The following is an 18,740-nucleotide window of genomic DNA, read 5'->3' on the forward strand; positions in this document are numbered from 1 at the left end:
TATCCAAAAGAACAGCAATGAATGCTCATAAAACAAAGTGAGAGTTCATGATTATTTGCAGCTTCTCATTAGGGTGTGAATAAAATCCTTTAAACCCTAAATTGTTGATTTATTTCTTCAAGCTGTTTATCTAGCTTTGATACTCACACGCCTAGCTGGATGCATCATTAGCTTCAGCATAAGAAGGACTTCAAATAAGGCAGTGCTGTGAACTGGGTTGTCTGGTTCCTTCTAAGTGTTTGCCTACTGCAAAACACGGAAAGTGTGGGGGTTTTCCTTCATGCTTTAACTTTACACTCTGAGTTGCACAGGTGGCATTATTATCAGTAGTAACAAAGAAAAGCAGTAGATGATTAAAAATTATTTTTAAGAGAAAATTGCACAACATCAAACTCTGTTTAAGAATAGTTATTGAAGTTCTTCTGCTATGCAAAAGTTCCAAGTATGCAAAATTCCACAGCAGAATTTGTATCAGTTACAGAGGAAGGAGCAAATAATGGAATTTTCATACAATTAAGAATAACTGTTTTTAGAGAACTTTCTGCACGGAACGGAGTTATTAGCTTATGCTCTCTTGGGCTATTCTAGTGTCATCTATAAGGGAGGAGGGTTCAAGGTCCAAGAATGTCTGTCATGAAAAGTGACAGTTTCCGGTATGTTGGCTATGTTACGTCTATAGTCTATGTTGGGTTTGCTGTTCAGTGTAGAAATTTCTGCTATTTTCTCACTAATACTGTTGTTCTTTAGGCCATCTAGCTCAAAGACAATTTTATCTACATTGTGTCTTTGATGGCAAGCATTTTGAAGCAAAAAGTCTACTTCTCTGCAGCAATAGAAGGCACATAAGTAAGTAAAATTATAAAAGCAAAGATATAGAAGGCACATGATAAACTTTGAAATAAATTCAGCCTCTGTTGCAGTAAACTGGTGATATCTAGATGTCTTATCTGCTGTATTATCCTGTAGAAGGCTCTTAATGCCTGCAGCTTTGCAAACTACAAAGTGAAGACTGAAATAGGGCTGTGGCAAAAAGTCCGGCAAACAAACAGAGGTGTTAATGCCAGCCATAAATGATAAGGAATATGGAGGTTGTAGTGATTTAGGTCATGTAAGGACTTAAAGACAGAGATACAGGGAGGAACTTCACAAATGTCGAGCATCAGAATGTACTGAAGAGAAAATAAGCTTTGATTGATTTTGAATGATTGATTTGATATCAATGACACCAGAAGAGCAGAAACACTTAGCTTTTCCTGTATTGGTGTTTTTACTGTTTTTAATTAAAAAGATAAATAAAAGTAGTAGAGGTGTTGAGAAAAGCAACTGACATGGCAAGATATCTTCTTACTTACTGGAGAGGAGTTCTGAAACCAATATTTGAAGGAACAAGAGGCATCTTTGTTAAGGTGTATATATAATTTTTTTTGAAATATATTTTTTAAATGAATGGTACTTCCACAGTACTCACATTGGCCTGTGGTTACTACCAGAGGTAAAAAAAAAAAAACCTCCAGGCTGCTGAAGGACACAAGGATGACTGAAATAAAAATACTAAACTGAAAACCAGTCTCTAGAGGAATAAACAGTAAATGAAGTGGGACAAAACTCAAAACAAATTTGCTGGAGAAAACTCCTTTAGTCCTGCATGTAGTAATGTAATTGGTGCTGTATGTGGATTCAGTGTTTTCCCTGTACATATCTGCTTGAAAAATGGGGAAGAGAATGACCTAATGCATGTCTTCTGTTTCCATATTTTCACATCAGTTTAACTACCCCGTAACTCGCAGAAACATCTTTTCTAGCTCTGTTCCCCAGTGGCACAAGACACGTATCTTTAAAGGTACCAAGGACTATCTTTTTGTATCAGTATATTAGGTGAACCTGATACTTTATTTAAAGAAAAAAAAGTGTGGATGAAAGAACTATGAATTCAAGATGTTAAGGTTAATAGGTCACAATCTAACCTAAATAAAACTCTCAGTGAGAATTTAGCCTGGGCAAGGACTGTGGGATTTAACCTTAAGAGAATTAGCAAGGTACATCAGGTCTCGTCACTATTCTGATTGCCAGAAGCCTGTCTGGACAGTGTCCAGAAATACATTCTCAATCACAGCAGATTAAAGCACTAATGCAGGAAATTATGTGTGCTGTTTTACATTGTCTGTTCTATTATCTGGACAGATACAGTAATAATCATAAAGAGAAAATAGAAAGGAAAAATCCTGAATTATTTTAATCAGCTGATGTTTTTCTCATATATTTATTTTCTGGGAAAGTAATTATTTTCATGTAATTGTTAGTTGAGTTTTAAAAATACCATTATAGTTCTTTCTTCACCTTGGGAATTCTTTTTTATTTTTTTAAAGCTGTTGTGGATCCCTCCCGCTTTAAAAAAAAACTCTCATAAAATGTTTACAAGTCTTGTTTATATTCCCATAACATTTTTCATTATGCTGTGACAGCTTCACTGAAAAATTATTTTAATTATCTCAAAATGAATCGCACAAAGAGGGAATATGAAAATATAAATCTTATGTCTGACTGTACTTTAATTGCTTCAGCTAATGAAAGAGGCATGAGATATCTACACAATGCAAAAGCTAAATTGCATGAACAATACAACCAGTATTTGAAATGTGCTGAATTCATAGTACTCACTCTGCTTCAGTGGGAAGATATGGGGGCTGTACCTGGTTTGCAGTGCTTGTTTTCTGCTTCTGGTATGGCAAACTAATTTCAATGGGAAATGGTGCTGAAAACACCTAATAATTATCTCTTCTGCTCTCTAGGTCAGCAGCATGGAGACATTAGTGAACAGAATGAAGTACATTTATGTTCCAGAAGCTGTGGGTCCTCTCTTGCAACCTGTCCATAAGAGTTCAGTAATGTGAGTAGTTTTTATAGAGCTGTAATGTGAGATGATGCTTGTATAGGGTATTAAACCACATCCATAAAATGTCCATTGATTATAGTAAGTAAGCATAGTAAGAAGTACCACTTCCATAGTAAGTAACCCAATTCTACAAAAAAATTTGACAAAGCAAGATAAAAATGGGCACCAGGAGGCAATAGAATGATTTTAAATATATACACATGTAATGGGTCAAATCTGTAGGTCTAATTAGGTATTATTTGTTCCCATAGGAGAAATTTTTGCCTCATCAGATCCTAACCTTGTGATCTTTGACAGAATTTTATCCAAGACATTGCACATAGGTATTTTATTTTTACAGACTTCTGAACTTTCAGCTGTTAGAAGCTCTTGGTTGAAGGTGTTGAATTTAACAAAGAACAAGAGTATGACAAAAAAGCAGGGTTCAAACTGTAACTTTGTCAGTGGCTCTTCCACCAACATAATGCAGGAATGCTGCAAGGTTATTAGCCAACAAATCTCTCCTCTGTAGTCTAAAAATATCTCCCAATTGGGTGCCTCAGTGAAATGCCATGTGTTATAAATGGCAAAGCTGATTTCCAACTTACAGGGATAGTGAGGAAGGCCTGCAGGAGCTTTGATATTTAGCAGAAAGTTAACGGACATGTTGCTGCACACGTAGCCAGCCCTAAGTAATTGTTTTCCTCCCTTAGATTAGATGCTTCTTATCTTGTGATAATGTCATAAGTCAAAGTCCTGCCATTGCTCAGCATTGCCTTTAAAAGGTTGTGGTGGTTTTTTTTGGTTTTTTTTTTTTTTTTTTTTTTTTTGTTTTTTTGTTTTTTTTTTTTTTTGTTTTTTTGTTTTTTTGTTTTTTTGTTTTTTTTTTTTTTTGTTAGGATAATTGTCTTTAACAATTCTTCAATCCCAGAGGGTTTTCCTTTGGTTCACAAATATTGCACTGAGTTGTAAATCTGTGTGATTAGTGGCAGGCATTAACAGAACACGCTGACTCAGGAAATAAGTAATGATTAGGAGAGGCTTTCTCTTAGGTCAAATCAGCAGTGACAGGACATTTTCCATCTGATGGCTGGTTTAGGTTCATACAGCTGGGGATGCTTTGAATTTGTGCAGCACATTGCCTCTGCCACTAGGAAGTTTTACCTGCTGTGTTTCCTACAGTAACAGTTTTAGCCACTGTAGCAGTGGGCCAGATTGTCAGTAGTGTAAATGAGAGTAATACAACACTCACTTCTTCCAGCAGTTCTTCTGATTGCCTGTGTCTCTAATACCATGACATTGAGGATTTCAGCCAAAACTGGCAGGCCTTTTCTGGAAAAGCTAATTTATGCATTGTTCATGGGAGAAAAGATGTGGACATTCGTAATAAATGCTCTCTCTCACATCCAATAAAAACATGCAAGACAATATTAGTTTCTCACAGTACAAAATCAAGCAAGATGCACTATGTAATCAGGATATAAAGTATGTTAATACCCAGCTATGCTATTTATAATTGTTAAATATTTCTCTCCCAAGAATGTCTTTTCTAGTTCAGATTTTTTTGTCTCTTCTTCCCACCTTGCAGTCCAGCATTACGTCACTTTACTGTATTGCCTTAACCAGAGTAATAATCTGGCTATTTGTCAGTGAACCCCCTTGCTATAGGGAGCATCATTAGCTTCCTCTCTTCCATGGTAATGTGATCCCTTGGGAGTAACCTCTCATGTGCTATTGAAGCAATGCTTGGGCTGCTAATGGATCTTCCTGTTATTTTGTTGGTTTCATTTAAATTTCAAGTATTATAAATACAGAGTTCATATATAAACCAAATGAACAGGCAGTAATTTCACGAGTTATATTGCAGACAACAGTTACATATATATGTCAGATTAACCAGCTGATTTTACAATCTCATTGAATGAATATGAGTAGATTTTCTTCAGCTGAACATCTACCTTGTCAATTTGTTTCAAGTTGTTGATTCACCTAAGGAATGTCCCACCAGTGAGCAGCAACATCTGTATTCTTCTTTCTAAATATTTAAACTAGATAGATATTATTTTCTGTTCATCAAGCCTTTCAGGGCTTTATAGTCTTTCTAGGCTGTAGCTTGGAACAAATAGTTTAGAATCTGTTATTGTGTGCTCTTGCTGCTAATTCTGTTTAACTATAATTGATGTGTTTACTTAGCTCCCTCCAGTGACTTGATGAGCAAATAAATCCATGGTGTGCTATCATTCTAGATATTGCAAAACAAGTTACCAGAAAAGGCAAGATCAGTTCTTTAAGATGATATTATATATAGCATTCTGCAACAGGATGACTAAATACTATCTGCTAAACCCATTTGAGAATATAGTAAACAGAGCATCTAAGATTTACCACATACTTCTACTATTATTTATTATCAATACTTTTTTATCCTTGGCAGAATTAATGCGTTAATTTCAACATTAAGTTGGAGTGGAGAAGCTCCACACTTCTAAAAGAGGATTAGTATTTGTAGGAGAAAAAGGAGGAGGTTCAGAAACTGAATTCATTTTATGAGCTGTATTGAAGATGCTTCTTCAATCTTTGTAATGAGATGCAGAAAAACACTAGCTATGGAAACAAAAAGTATTATTAACTGTATCCTGAGGAAAATCTGTCTGCTTTTACTAATGTTAGACAGAACACATTTTACTGAGCTGGGGTCCATTTGTGAAAATGGTACCATTATGACAAATATATTGGAAGAACAAAAAATGCAGTTGTTTATGAGCTAAATTGAATCAGGAATGCTCTTGGAGCTGAAAAGCTATGGAGAAGTCTGTGCAGACAAATTGCAGCAGTATTCATAATAGGAACAGGGAAAAATGACAGTATAAAGAAAACTGATTAGATTCTCAGAGGGAACTTTTAGTCTTATTGAAGCAAATGGAAATTTTGCAGCTGATTTCAGCTGTACCACAATATAAATATGTGAGAATGAAGCTTTGGGAGAGTTTCTTTAGGTTTGTGTCTCCCCCACTGAAAGTACATCCTTAAAGACTGTAATTTTAGAGGATTGTGCTTTCAGTGTGAAAAAAGGTTTTGTGGTTTTTTTTAAATTTTCTTAATACCCCACCCCAATTCCTTAGGTGCATCAATAAAACCAAACAAAAGCAAACTCAAAAAGAAGCCAAATTGCTCGTGCTGAGACACTTTCTCAAGAGTTATAATTTGTTATGTGATTTATTATAGAATCTAGGAGGTCTCCCTCAGGACCAAGTTATCACTGTATTAGGCCAAAACCCTCATAACATAGTGCCAGTCCAAAGAATTCAGAGAATATGAGAAGTTAGTGTAATACTTCATGAACTGCAGTCAGTCTAGGGAATAGCAGAAATTGAAATTCTGGCTAAGGCTGTTAGCGTCTCATTTTCATCCAAAATAAAGGGGAAAAGCCCACAAAGCCAAGAAATTTTTATTTTCTTGCTTACTTCTCTTTTCTACACTTGGCTTTTCTCCTCTGCCTTACAACTTCCTGTATGTTCAGTGGAAAGAACAAAGAAAGCGGAAAAAAATAATGAGGAAGAGAGAAATAATGTGAAAAGAAATTTACATTATCTTGAAATGATAAAAAGATGCCAAAATTGCTAAAAATCAGAAATCATGTTTCCACAGGGATATAACCTGTGGGAAAAGAGTTTCAAACAACTCCAGTGCATAGAGGTTGATCTACACCTCATGTGTACAGCTGTAGAGCTTGTGGAATCATAGTTCAGAGTACAGTGACACAGGAGGCAGAACAAGGTCTATTCCCTGACCACTATTTTTTATAATTTACAAGTACCAAAGCCAGTTTTAGAAAGTGGGAAAAAAGCTAGTGAACAGATTTTACAAAAAATATGAACTTTCTTGTGGAGATTCGATAAAATAAATTCAAACAAGCAATTGTCAGGAAATAGAATGTCCTGAAGTCTTGGGATTGGATATTTGTTTTTTAAAATTGCTTAATGATAATATTTTTCTGATTTTCTGTACTAGGAATTTTATAGTATAAATTATTTCCTTATGAGCCACACAATTTTTCAGTGTGCAATAAAGTAATACAAAATACATTGTATTCTTATTACAACTGTCAGTGAAAGAGTATGACCATTTAATGAACTTTAAGCCATTCAGTGAGAATTTTTGTCTGTTCCTGCATGGGGGAATGTATGTGTGTATATGTGTGTCTGTGTGTCTGTGTCTATAAAGTGTAACATCTAGTTCTGCTGGAAATATTCATCATTTCACTGTAATTGCCATGGACCTGCATAATTTTACCCAAAGTGAAGCACTGTCTATCATTTCTGTGCTTTTATGCAATCTGTAATAAATTAAGCAGGAAAAGCTGGGTCAGAAAGGTTGGCTTTGTGCTGTGCTGTATTCAGTAAAAGAGCACTGCTAATTCATAACTCTGGTTCCAGAGGGAATGTTGTTCTGTGTTTTGTGTCATTGTTCCCAGAGCTGGGGAGTCACTGCCATGCTTTGAATATCTTCCAGCTTCAAGCTTCCTACAGTTGCTACTGCTGTAGCTCAGGCCCTCTTACAAGCCAATGGCAGCCACCATCAGTGTGACCTGACCTATCTGCTGCTCCTTAGGGGGATATTGGGGACCTCTTTCTCCTTTGCTTTCTGGCTCCTGCTCTTCTCCTGTAAATTTAATTGTTTGGGGAGACAGAGCTGATGCTGGGCATTGTACTTGGGCACTGAATGCCAGGCCAGGGCCACAGAGGCCTTGGGAGTCCAGAGTTTGAGAGCATGGTTCTAATCCATGAGACACAAGTCTGGAAATCAGATCAGTGATGAAGTAGTGGTACACCTTGTGCCTCAAGAACAAAACTTTTCTTATGTACTAGTTCACACTGAATCCCCAGGTCAGGTGGTCTTATTCCTGCTTAGAATGAGGAACTTCACAGCAAACTTTGTGGGCAGGAGCACCCTGTTACATAGTCAGGTCTGTGATGGATCAGATGATGGAAGATAAGCAAGTGAAGAAAAATAAAAATGGGCCTCCAATTTGTAGATGAAATTACATCTATGCAAAAACAGCATAAATGCTTTAGTTCATTTGGCCAGTGAAACAGAAGAATTGTTTATACTAGAGTTGTCTCTCTTTCTGGGCAGAAATGAACAGATGGGGGAATCAACTGCTCTGATTAATTCTGTGTGCACATATACTCAGTCAACAAATACTCACAGAAGTAGGAAGGATCATGCTCAGATGTTGTTACCTATTTAAAAATATTGCACAATGACATACTATCTATGCTGCCAAAGGGGTGGATTGGCTAAGGAAAGTATGCATTATTTATCTGCTTTTTCATTCACAACAGGTTTAATTTTAAAAATGCAGTTTTTCTAAATATTTATTCAGGATGCTGTTATTAAATGTAAATGTGGCATTTTACATAATGTCAGTGTTAACATTTTGGATTAAGATTTTAAAGAGAAGTAAACAAATCATGAGCATTTCTTAGGAGGCATTTATGTGCTTTTCATTTCAATAACACCAAGTCAGCTGGTAAAATTGTGTAGAAAATAAGTCTCTGTATCATGTAAGAAATGGCTCTGGAGCATATTCATAGTGTCTTTGACATGTTTAGGGTTGCAAAACCCAGCAAATGCCTCACATAAAGTAGCCTGAACACAACAAAAGATTAAAACCAAAATAATCCTTGGCTGGTAAAGTAAACTGCAAAATTATAGTTCACCCCATGTCATTGTTAGAGGGGAAATGTCTCACAAAGCAGAGTCCAACACCTGGAGCACAGTTGTCAGCCTTGGGGAGAGGGAATGACCCAAGGGAGGTGTGAGAAAACAGAGGCATTGGGAGGGTTGCAGAGTGGCTGCCAGACCAGAAGTGACAGTCATTAATCCTGGATAGGTCTCATGCAAGTCAGGGCACTTTAGGTTGGTGGCTCTGCTGAGAAAGCAGGCCCAGACAGGGTTCTTTGGCACAGGACTGCATGCACAGAAAAGTACAAGGCAAGAAGAAGCCTAAAAGTGGGCACAGTGGCTCAGTACTACATAAATGCTTGCAAAAAGTGATGGCAAACATGCTTGGCTGTTTCTCCTGCATGCAAGGAGGCAAAAACTGCACCTGAAAAGGCCTCTATTGATACATGGATATTTTTAAATTTCCTAAAAGATGGATATTTCATGATATCTCTTTGTCATAATTGCAGGCTCTGCAATCCTCACGGATTGCCAGCTCCTGTGGATACAGGAGGTTGCACAAGCTGGCAGTCAGGGCAAGCATCTATGACTGCTTTTGCTTGATCTTTGGAGATATGAAACAGTGAGAGTGCCTGTGTATTTTGATGAAAAGATGCATGACTCAGTTTTGCTTGTTCAAAGATGTTTGCAGTCCACTTTAAGCTCACAAGGAGTTTGGCTGGATGCTGCAATCAATTTGGTAATAGGGGTCTCAACAGCCAGGTTTGCTCCTAAGGTGCCCATATGCTGGCATGGGCAGTTCTAAAGCTTGACCTTGTGGGGACCCTTGAGGACACAGCAAGCACAGCCCTGCTGAGTATCCAAGAGTAAAAAAGGTATGTGTCCAAAGGAAGATAATTCCTGGGCATCACTAGGTAAACTATGTTTGGAGGACCCTGACTGAAAGAAGGAATGCTGTGTTCAGAGAGCAGTTCTGAAAATGAGATTTACACAGCCTAAACGACCCATGATATTGTTTCTAACCTTGAAAAAGAACCACCCACAACTGATTTAACACTGAGCACAGCTGGAGTAATAAAAGACATTTTGCTTATCTATTTCTAACTTCTTTGCATCAGCCCTGCAGAAAGGTGATTTCCCTATTGAATGACAATCAGGCTACATTGCTATTAATAGAATTGAAGAAGAACACATCTGCTCTACCCTCCCCTCTCTCTGTCAAGGCTAAGCACCTAGGAGACAGCAAATGTTTCTGTTTACTAATGGAAAAGTACCTGGACAGACCTCACTTGCCCTGGGAAAACTAAAAAGTGGGCCACAGGCTCTTTATAGATAAAAAAGAAAGCCTAGATAGGAGGAAAACAAAGCCAGCTATGAACCAATACAGAGAAAATAAAGGAAAATGTTGTATTATCTCTACTCATCCTTATGAATTCTAGACAAGATGAACTTTCTAGACAGCTTTCCTCTGTTCCTCAGAAGGTCTGTGGTAGAGGAAATACACAATTTTCCCAATCTCAAGCTTTCTAAGAGGACAAGAGTTTCTGGGGTTGAGAAGTTGCCTCTCCTGTCTAGCCTGTCTCTGTCCAGATACTCTCTGTACTACACAACCCTGAATCATTGACAAAACACCTCCTTTTGGTTATGCAAGGAGACAGAAGCCATTTGGAAAAAGCATGGTATAACAAAAACTGAATCTCATTTCATGATAAATGTCTCTTTCAGTAGCTCTTTCCAGAAGCAGCCTTCAGAGCATGCAATTAGTGAGGTCATTATCATTTGGAACAGGGAAACTGAGGCAGCACTTTGCAATCCTTTCATTTAAAGTTGTAAGCAAAATCACAGAGGCATCATTAAAAATTACCAAACATGATAATTGCTGTTTATTCTTTGTGTTGCCTGAGAGCTATAGTGATGAACAGAGCTCTGCTTGTGTCTGTGCAAACACTGTGTGATCTTACAAACACATTTTGAATGCATTATGCACAATAATTTGGTTCAAGGACAATTTAAAGCTTTCACCAGCTTCTTCAGCAGGCTTGACTAAAGGTTCCCTGACCTCCCTGGGATAGGTAGGATTGCAAAGATGGTCAGAAATTATACGTAAAATAACAGAAAGTGTCTCATGTGCACAGTTTTCAAAGGCTCCCATATAATGTCTCACTTGGATAGAATACAGTTTGAATTCAATACACTGCCAGTCTTTGAGAGGGCTCAGATTAATGCCCAAAACGTCTCTTCATGAAGAGGGACCTTGTATAAATAGTAAAAAATATTTACCTCATACATCAATTGTTGGACTTTCCCAAGAAAAGAAAGGAAGTGTAAGAATATAAATATTAAAAAATACATTCAGAAAATAGGATCTCATATGCAATTGTATTCTTAGTATGTAAATTTTTTTTTATCAGAATATTGATAAAAGTTAGTAAAACCTCAGATCTCATCTTTGTAAACTGTAATCTAGCTCTGGGCAGTTCTGTGCTCAAAAACTGCTCTAACTCTGAGGAAAAATGTGATCCAGTGAATTTATGAGTATCTCTGTGGAACAGATCCAATACCGCTTCACCTGGTGTCTCTTTATTTGGGATACCACAGTGCCATCATAGCCCTGGCTTTTATAATAACTTTGATTGTTACAGTAGTCAGAAAATGAAATTTGCTGAAATGAGAAGGTTTCCTTTGATGGTGCACTCAAAGTAGTTTGCTCTCAGTCTTACTGCAGCTGGCTTTGTGGAGCCACTAAGTGTCCTGAGCTGTCTCACTTGCTGAACACGCTATGAAACATGTCTTGATAAAGACTACATGAAACCATAACTTGGAATACATAAACACAACTGAAACTGTGCCCATACATGGTTGTCATTGTGTCTGGAGCTGAGAACTGAACCTTTTGATGGAGAATCAGATGTGAAGGTTTTATTTCCTTATCAACTCCGTGATTTGTGCGTGGTCAATCTTTTGGGCCAGGTATTATCAACATGAACTGATTTTGGCTGGATTTCTGTTGGATAAAAACCATTAGACAGACGTGCTTGCAGCCAAGTATTATCAAATGCTTGGAAAGATCTTAGGGTATGGGAATGACTTCAGTCCTGTGAACTTGTGCTTGTACTTTGAAAAGGCACCTCAGCATTTTCTGCACATTGCTGGGGAACAGAACTCTTGAAATGGTTGGATTTGTGCCTGTGAGTTCAGTACAGGTCTCCTCCTCTAAATAACATGCTTTATACTCTGGAAATCTTAGCACTGTTGTAGTCAGACTAGTGCATCCCAAAACAAGTCCCTGAAAATTACAGAGTATAAAAGCTGTAATTTCCCCTACTCCCTGTGGGCAAAGGGTAATTCATACATAACATTATTTTAATGGACTCTCCTGCTCTATTCCTTGGTGCAGAGGAAATAGGTAGAAAGTATCAAAGAGGCTAAATATTTCTCCTAGGATATTCATATGGATGTTTAAGTTGATTTTTCATTTGATTTAACACAAATACTTTAAAATCCCAGGGGAAATTATTTTACTTCATATTTTCAGTGTTCCTGTCTTTCAAGGACTAATTTGTTATACGCAGCTGTTTCAAGGTGGAGGTGAAAAAGGAATGAAAGGAGAAGAAAAAACTAAACTTCAGTAAGAGTCTCTCTTCAGTAAGAGAGAAAAACCCAAAAACCCGTGGAGTATTATAGGACTTAGCCAAGTCTTCTCTACTCCCCGCTAGGCTAAGTTACAGCTGTTCTGCATGCTTGACTCATCTGGGAAACATTTGTATTTGAATAATTTTCACAGTATTTATAAATCCTTCTCAGAAAAAAATCCCATTTTAGTTGCCTATGTCAAAATACCATTTCATCGCAGCATCCTCAGCTCTGTACAATTTCAAATGAGAGCAGAGTCTAACTTAGTGAGGATATTACACAAATCTTTATCAGACTTTCTGAGATGAGAGTTGTTGCCATTAGGGATTACATCACTGTTTTAGGCAAATTGCCCCAGATGTGCTGCTCATTAAGAATATGAATCTATTTAGAAGAATAGAAGAAGTTATTCTTTAGAAATCATAGTGAACTGACAGACAATGATTATATCTAAATGTAGGTTTCATGTAACTTGCAGCTCCTGAAGTGGAGTAAAGAAGGGAAATTAAAGGAAAAAGTCCCATTTTAGTAGGCAGGGAGAAGTTGAACAGTAAATCACTTATTGCTCTCACTGCAACTTGAGCTGAAGACCTTGTCTTTTCTCAGTGGAGGGGGAAAAATGTGTTTTAAAAAGTTTTCATTTATCCTTTTATATCACTAATTGGAATTTGTCTAATACATACACCTAATCAGGTTTTGTAAGAATAAAGCTGAACAGATGCTTAAGAAATGAGAATTTTCTGTGCATGACAGTGGAAGACAGTTCTTAAAATTACTGGTATGTATGAATGGTTTTGTTTGAGTTGAAATGTTGTGTAAAGGTATTAAAATTCAGAGGACTGTACATGCAAGAACCCAATTCATTCAAGCCCTGCTATGGCTTGCAGTATTGTGCTTACAAGCACATTTTCCTTTCTTAACATTTACCATCTGTTAGAAATGACCCGAGAAGCCATAATTTGATGTATGCAAATTCATAAAAAAAGCACAAGACTCCCAGATCTGAACATAAATATTCTTCTCAATTATGCACCAAGAAGAGCTGTTCTTCACGGAGATCCTTCAGTGGCTATGCCATGACTGACCAGATTCTTGTTTATATCAAAACCATGGTGAACGTTGATGACTTCTAGTTAACAAAAACTACTTTTTTTTTTTTCCAGATAATTACCTTACTTTAGTTACAGATCTTATGAGAGCAACAGCATCCACGAACAGTGAGCACAACTAGTCCTTTCTAAAGAACATAAGACTTTTCTGATGAAGGACCATGTTAAATAGTCTTTTGTGTTAGGAAAAGAAGCCGTACAGAAATGGAAATCTTTGGTGTTACTGTGTCTTTATATTCTCACAGCTATATTCCTAGAAAACATTTGTACTTCCAAGTATTTCAGAGTCAGCAGTGTGATAGTTCAGATAATATAATTCATGGAATGTATTTTAGTTGCGTGTTTACATGCACATGCACTCAATAGGTCTGGTCAGAGTTTTTTAAACATGGAAAATTTTTCCTTATTTTTTTCCCAGTGTTTTGACTGGCTTGAGATACTAGTTAAACTTTTGGTGGATTGTAACAGAAAATAGGTAATTAAAAAGTGTATACTATAGAAAAGTGGGACAGCAGAGAAGAATGTGTAAGATCTACAAAAGTTATGGTTTGTGGATGGAAAGGGAGAGTGGGAGGGAAGGGGGAAAAAGAAGAAGAAGAAAAAAGGACAGATTTATCATGTGTGCTATTAACATTAAGAGAATAAATAAATAATATAATCTGTCTGCAGAAGTTATATGATTCATTGTGATTTTTTTGGCTATACATAATAATACTTCACTATCTTTTCTGAGTAGGTACAACTACACATAAATGCTAGTTAGAACTTTGACATGGCTTTAATAAAAACAAAATTAAATCCAGCCTTTATGACAACATTTGGTTTTGGAATCCTGGAGAGATGAATTCCATGGACTAAAATCATATTTTGAGAAGCAATGTGACCAAAATGAGTGAGGTGCCTTAGTACCATTGAGTGTTTGTAACCTTCAGTACGAAGACATCTGGCCCTCATTATGCACAGGGCAATTAGCATAACTTGTTATTAGTGAAATCAGTGATGCCTGGGAGATTTACAGGGGTGTTTAACATGTAGCAGAATCAGAATCAATGTCATTTATCCTTAAGGTGCTTGAAGAGTAATGAAGAAATTAGTGCACTGTGTGGAGTTACACTTCCTTTGTACATTCTACATTTACAGCTATTAATTCCAGCTGAATTCCTGTCAGCAGATATAAAAGCAGATCTATCAGATAGCAAAAGAAATACCTCTGCAGCTATTTCAATTATGATATAAAACTCAGAGGATAATAGCCTTGATGTATTTCCTGCTTAATGAAGTAACATTCCTGTCAGATGGGTAATTGCTGCAGCAGGGCTCTGTTCAAAGAGATTTCTTCTATCTGCTCTCATTCCACTCTCACTGCTCTGATACCTCACCCTCTTGAAGTTTAGGATGCTACTTTCCTTTTGTGAGTTGCAGCCTTAATGAGGGCAATTGCTCTGTGTTGGCCAGCACTGATTATTGGCAACAGGTCCTGTATTGCAGCTATGCTCCGTGTGATCCCCACTGAAGGCAATGGGGCTATAGGCAGAGAGTTTGTTGAAAAGCACTCACAGTTAAATGAAGAGACTGATCTTGCATATAGTGGGATTAAAGACAGAATCTCCACTGTATTTGGTGGGAGCAGGGCAGGAAAGAGTCAGTGACATAAAATATGTCTTAAGCCAGGAATCTGAGGTTCTGAGAGCACTGGCCCAGCAGAATTTCTCTGTGTTTGTACTTGTACTAAGTAAATATCATTATTGCCAAGTGTGTAACAGGAGTCCTCCTACTAGCAAAGTTCAGTGACCCCTCCACTGGGGAACTGATACAGTTCCTCATTAGTCAAAGCTGAAATGAGAACCAGCATAAAGTAAGAGAACAGATTTTGGAAAAAAAAACCCCAAAAAACAAACAAAAACCCAAACTTATGCCAATATTCCTACTTTTGTCAGTCTTCTGCTATCAGCCTTCAAGCTGCATCAGACCTCTCGTCTGAACTGAGTCCTCACACTGATGGTCATAGGAACTGTGAAGAAAAACGGTGGCCAACATGAGCCACTCAAAGGAACTGAGAAGCAGAGAAACATGGATTTTGATCTTTCCCTGATTTTCCTCATTGCTTCTATTAGCCTGTGAGCAACTAACATAGTTTAGTTAGAGAATTGCTGCTGACCCATATTACTGCCTTTGTAATGAAAGCAACTGTGCAGGTGAATGCTTCGCCCATGTGTTACATCGTAGCAGTGCACACAGATGAATATTAAGAAAACATTGGGATTTTTGTATTTCAGAGTTATTTCCTATCAGCTTCCATTATGAAGTAAATGTGGGTGCCAGAGACCTGTAAACACCTGTGGATTATAGTCTGCACTCATGTTAAAATATAATGATTAAACCAGCTGAACAGAGAATGTCTATATTCTTTGAGCACCCACATATATATCTATATACATATCGATATAGGTGTTAAAGCACAGGGAACAGATTGCAAATATTATGCATTGCTGTCAGGCTTGGAAATCACATTACGCTTTTGCTGATATGGCTTGTACTCTTTCATCTTACACTCTTTCCCAGTATGTTCAGGGCAGCCACATCTAAACACTTGAGGCAAACACTGGCAGAATTTATTGAGCTGAATCAGCTCTGTGATAAAGGTATTTCTACAGAATATTTCCAATTGGATGTTAGAAATATAGAGGTCATTGGCATTTACATAAGCAAATCACATTCTTTCAACAGACAAGCGAGGGTTAACCTTTTTTGTGCAGTTAGATTGAATCCAGTGGAGATTTCACTCAGAAAACAGGAGAAAATTGAAGTGCATTCCAAGAAAATTAGTTCTCTTCTTTTCCTTTTTTTTTTAATTCAAATTGGTTCATACTTGTAGAATATGATGTTATAGCCAATTCCAATGACCTTTAATGGCATGAGGAGCTTTGTTTGATTACACATCTAAAGAGACAATGCCAATTTCCCTTTGATTCAATTGCTTGCTGCAATAATACTTGGGCTTGTGAATCATGAGCTGGATCTCTGCAATTTACCATAGTTGTAGTAATTGCACTGATGATGAGGACAATGTGTTCTACTATTTGAAGAAAGAAAACCACTTTGTGCTTTAATGCTGTGTGCATTTTAGATGATGTAGGGACCTGAGCTCATTTTTCCTCCAGGAACATCTGCCACTACACACATCTCCACAGCAGCACTAGTTCTCTGGACTCAGGAGGCTTGTCCTAGTGGAACCAGTGGTTTCCACAGAAATGGGCATCATGGCAATGTGAAAGAGTGATTTTCCTCCTTTTCTGGGCCTTTTCCTATTAGCCTCGCAAGAAAAAACAGAAGTCTGGTCACTGCAGAATATAAATAAAAGTAAGGAACCTGTGTTTAAATGATCCTTAAAGAAACTGCGATTAGTAAACATGAATTTTCAGGATCAAAACACATACTGTAGAATGTCATTAAGAGAGACTGGATTGCAAAAACAACAGCAACAAAAAAAAAGGCCATAAATGCACAAGTAATTCAGTTGTCTTTTCATCTGCCCCTTGTTTAATTCTGTCAATCATTGCATGCTCTATATTTCCATTTCAATGCATTATTTAATGGATAAAGGGAGTTTGTGGGAAGGGAGGAAGATAATTTGATTTGGACAGACATTACAATTTCTGTAAACATCTGGTTCTGTTTAAGAGTGTTTTTAAAGCGTTTAATATGAGATGCCATTAGAAGGTAGCAAATGAATGCTAAGTGTTCTCACTGTATAAGAAGTGTAATTTTGCCCTCCTGGAAGTTTGCATACAAGTGAACTTGAGTCAAGTTTGTAGATAGGTTTTGCAAAGAGTACCTTGCATTATCTAGTGTGAGTGAGAGAGATTTCCAAGAACAACAGTTAAAGTCATTAAAGACCTCACTGAAAAAGAAGTTCAAAAGATGATAAAGCCCAACTGGATACATTTCAACCAGCTGGATTTCAGTAATTGAATGAACATAGTTGAACAAGTAGTTAGAGATGAAAAGAGTGTAGAGAATAAAAATGGAGACAATGAAAAATTCATGTCACAATGGTCTTGTCTTTTTCTCATTTGGACAGAACTCAGTAGATAACTTGGAGGACTGCCTGTATCTTTGATATTCTCATATTAAGTGATATGCTCATATGATAACAATGAAGAGTATGTTTTTAGCACAATTCATTATTAATAGCATGGTATTCATTGTCTTGAAACACTTCAATCACATTTTTTATCCAGTAAAAAGAAATGCTCCAAAAGATATAAATAGGATTAGTATCACATCTGCAAGTAAATGCACTTGATTTAGAGATTATATTGAGTAATTGCAAGTTTAAAAGTGTTCATTCAGAGACAAAATAACATAGTCCAAGAATGAGAATGATGCTTTTGGACCCTACTGCTCAGGCCTTCCTATTTTGCAGGTCAGCTGCTGTTCATGCATGCTGAGCAGGCTGTAGTCAAGGGTGTCCTTCCTATAAGAGTTATCCTTGAGTCAGGTTTTCATTTTAGAACAGAAACTCTAACTATATCAAAATAGACTAAAGACAGCCAAATTCCTCTCATTTTCAAAGCAAGGACCTCAAAAAGGTACCTGAGGCCTGAAAAAGCATTTTGAGACAACTTCAGGTACGTGTAGATAACATCCGCAACAAATCTGAACAAAGCTCTGAAAGGGGTTGAGCTTAGAGAGGGGACATTTTAAAATCTATTTCACCCTTAGGACTAGTTACCTTTCTGCTTGCTTTTTCTGAAGAATCTCCCCTCAGACTTGCTAGTTTGTGCCTCTGCCTTATATTTCATGTACCTGGTAGAGTTCCACCCAGATCAAAGGACAGGATTGCAAACAAAGCAGATTTGTTTAACATTTTTTTTTAATCAGCCACTGTAAATAAGATTGTTTGTGAAAAGAATACTCAGAAAAAATGTTTAGATTTTTCTTCAAGTTTAGATGCATCCTTTCTCTAAATGGCCTACCAGTCTTCCTCTTTCCCACAGACTTTCTGACACAGTCGCTTCTTTGATCAATTCTCATCCTCCTGAGGTGTTTCATTTATAATTAGTTAGTATCTAAAAGTGGCCTAAATGAAGGTCCAGCTTTTCAATTTATTTATACTGATGAAATTGCACTTCAGGAATAAACAGCTAACTTCCTGCTTAGCTAGATGGGAAATGTAGGGCTAGGGTTTTGCTGTTGAAGTACAGTCTTGGTCATACGTACTTAGCGCTTCCTCATCTATTTTAATTCAGGTTTTTTTTTTTTCATGGTTACTCAAAACCTGAAGTGCCAAATCACTACTTTGTCACACAGTCCAGTAATTTAGCAAGAAAACACTGCAACAGCTGTTAGAATTCTGAGCTGAAAAGAACTCTCAAAATCAAAGAACAATGGTAAAAGACAAAGGAGAGCTTGTATTCCAAGCCTCAAAATGTAGA

At 37.1% G+C, this 18,740-nt stretch overlaps 1 long non-coding RNA gene across 1 annotated transcript in view; it reads left to right on the forward strand.

Annotated features, from left to right (window-relative positions):
- Positions 1-751: 751 nt before the first annotated feature.
- LOC128810816 (uncharacterized) overlaps positions 752-18,740 on the forward strand; it is a 44,512-nt gene continuing 26,523 nt past the window's right edge. The window contains exons 1-2 of the long non-coding RNA XR_008438146.1: positions 752-846; positions 2,790-2,887. This is a non-coding gene — a long non-coding RNA (uncharacterized LOC128810816). The remainder of the gene's footprint in view (positions 847-2,789; positions 2,888-18,740) is intronic.

This window comes from Vidua macroura, chromosome 8 (genome assembly GCF_024509145.1).
Source record: "Vidua macroura isolate BioBank_ID:100142 chromosome 8, ASM2450914v1, whole genome shotgun sequence".
NCBI classification, from domain to species: domain Eukaryota; kingdom Metazoa; phylum Chordata; class Aves; order Passeriformes; family Viduidae; genus Vidua; species Vidua macroura.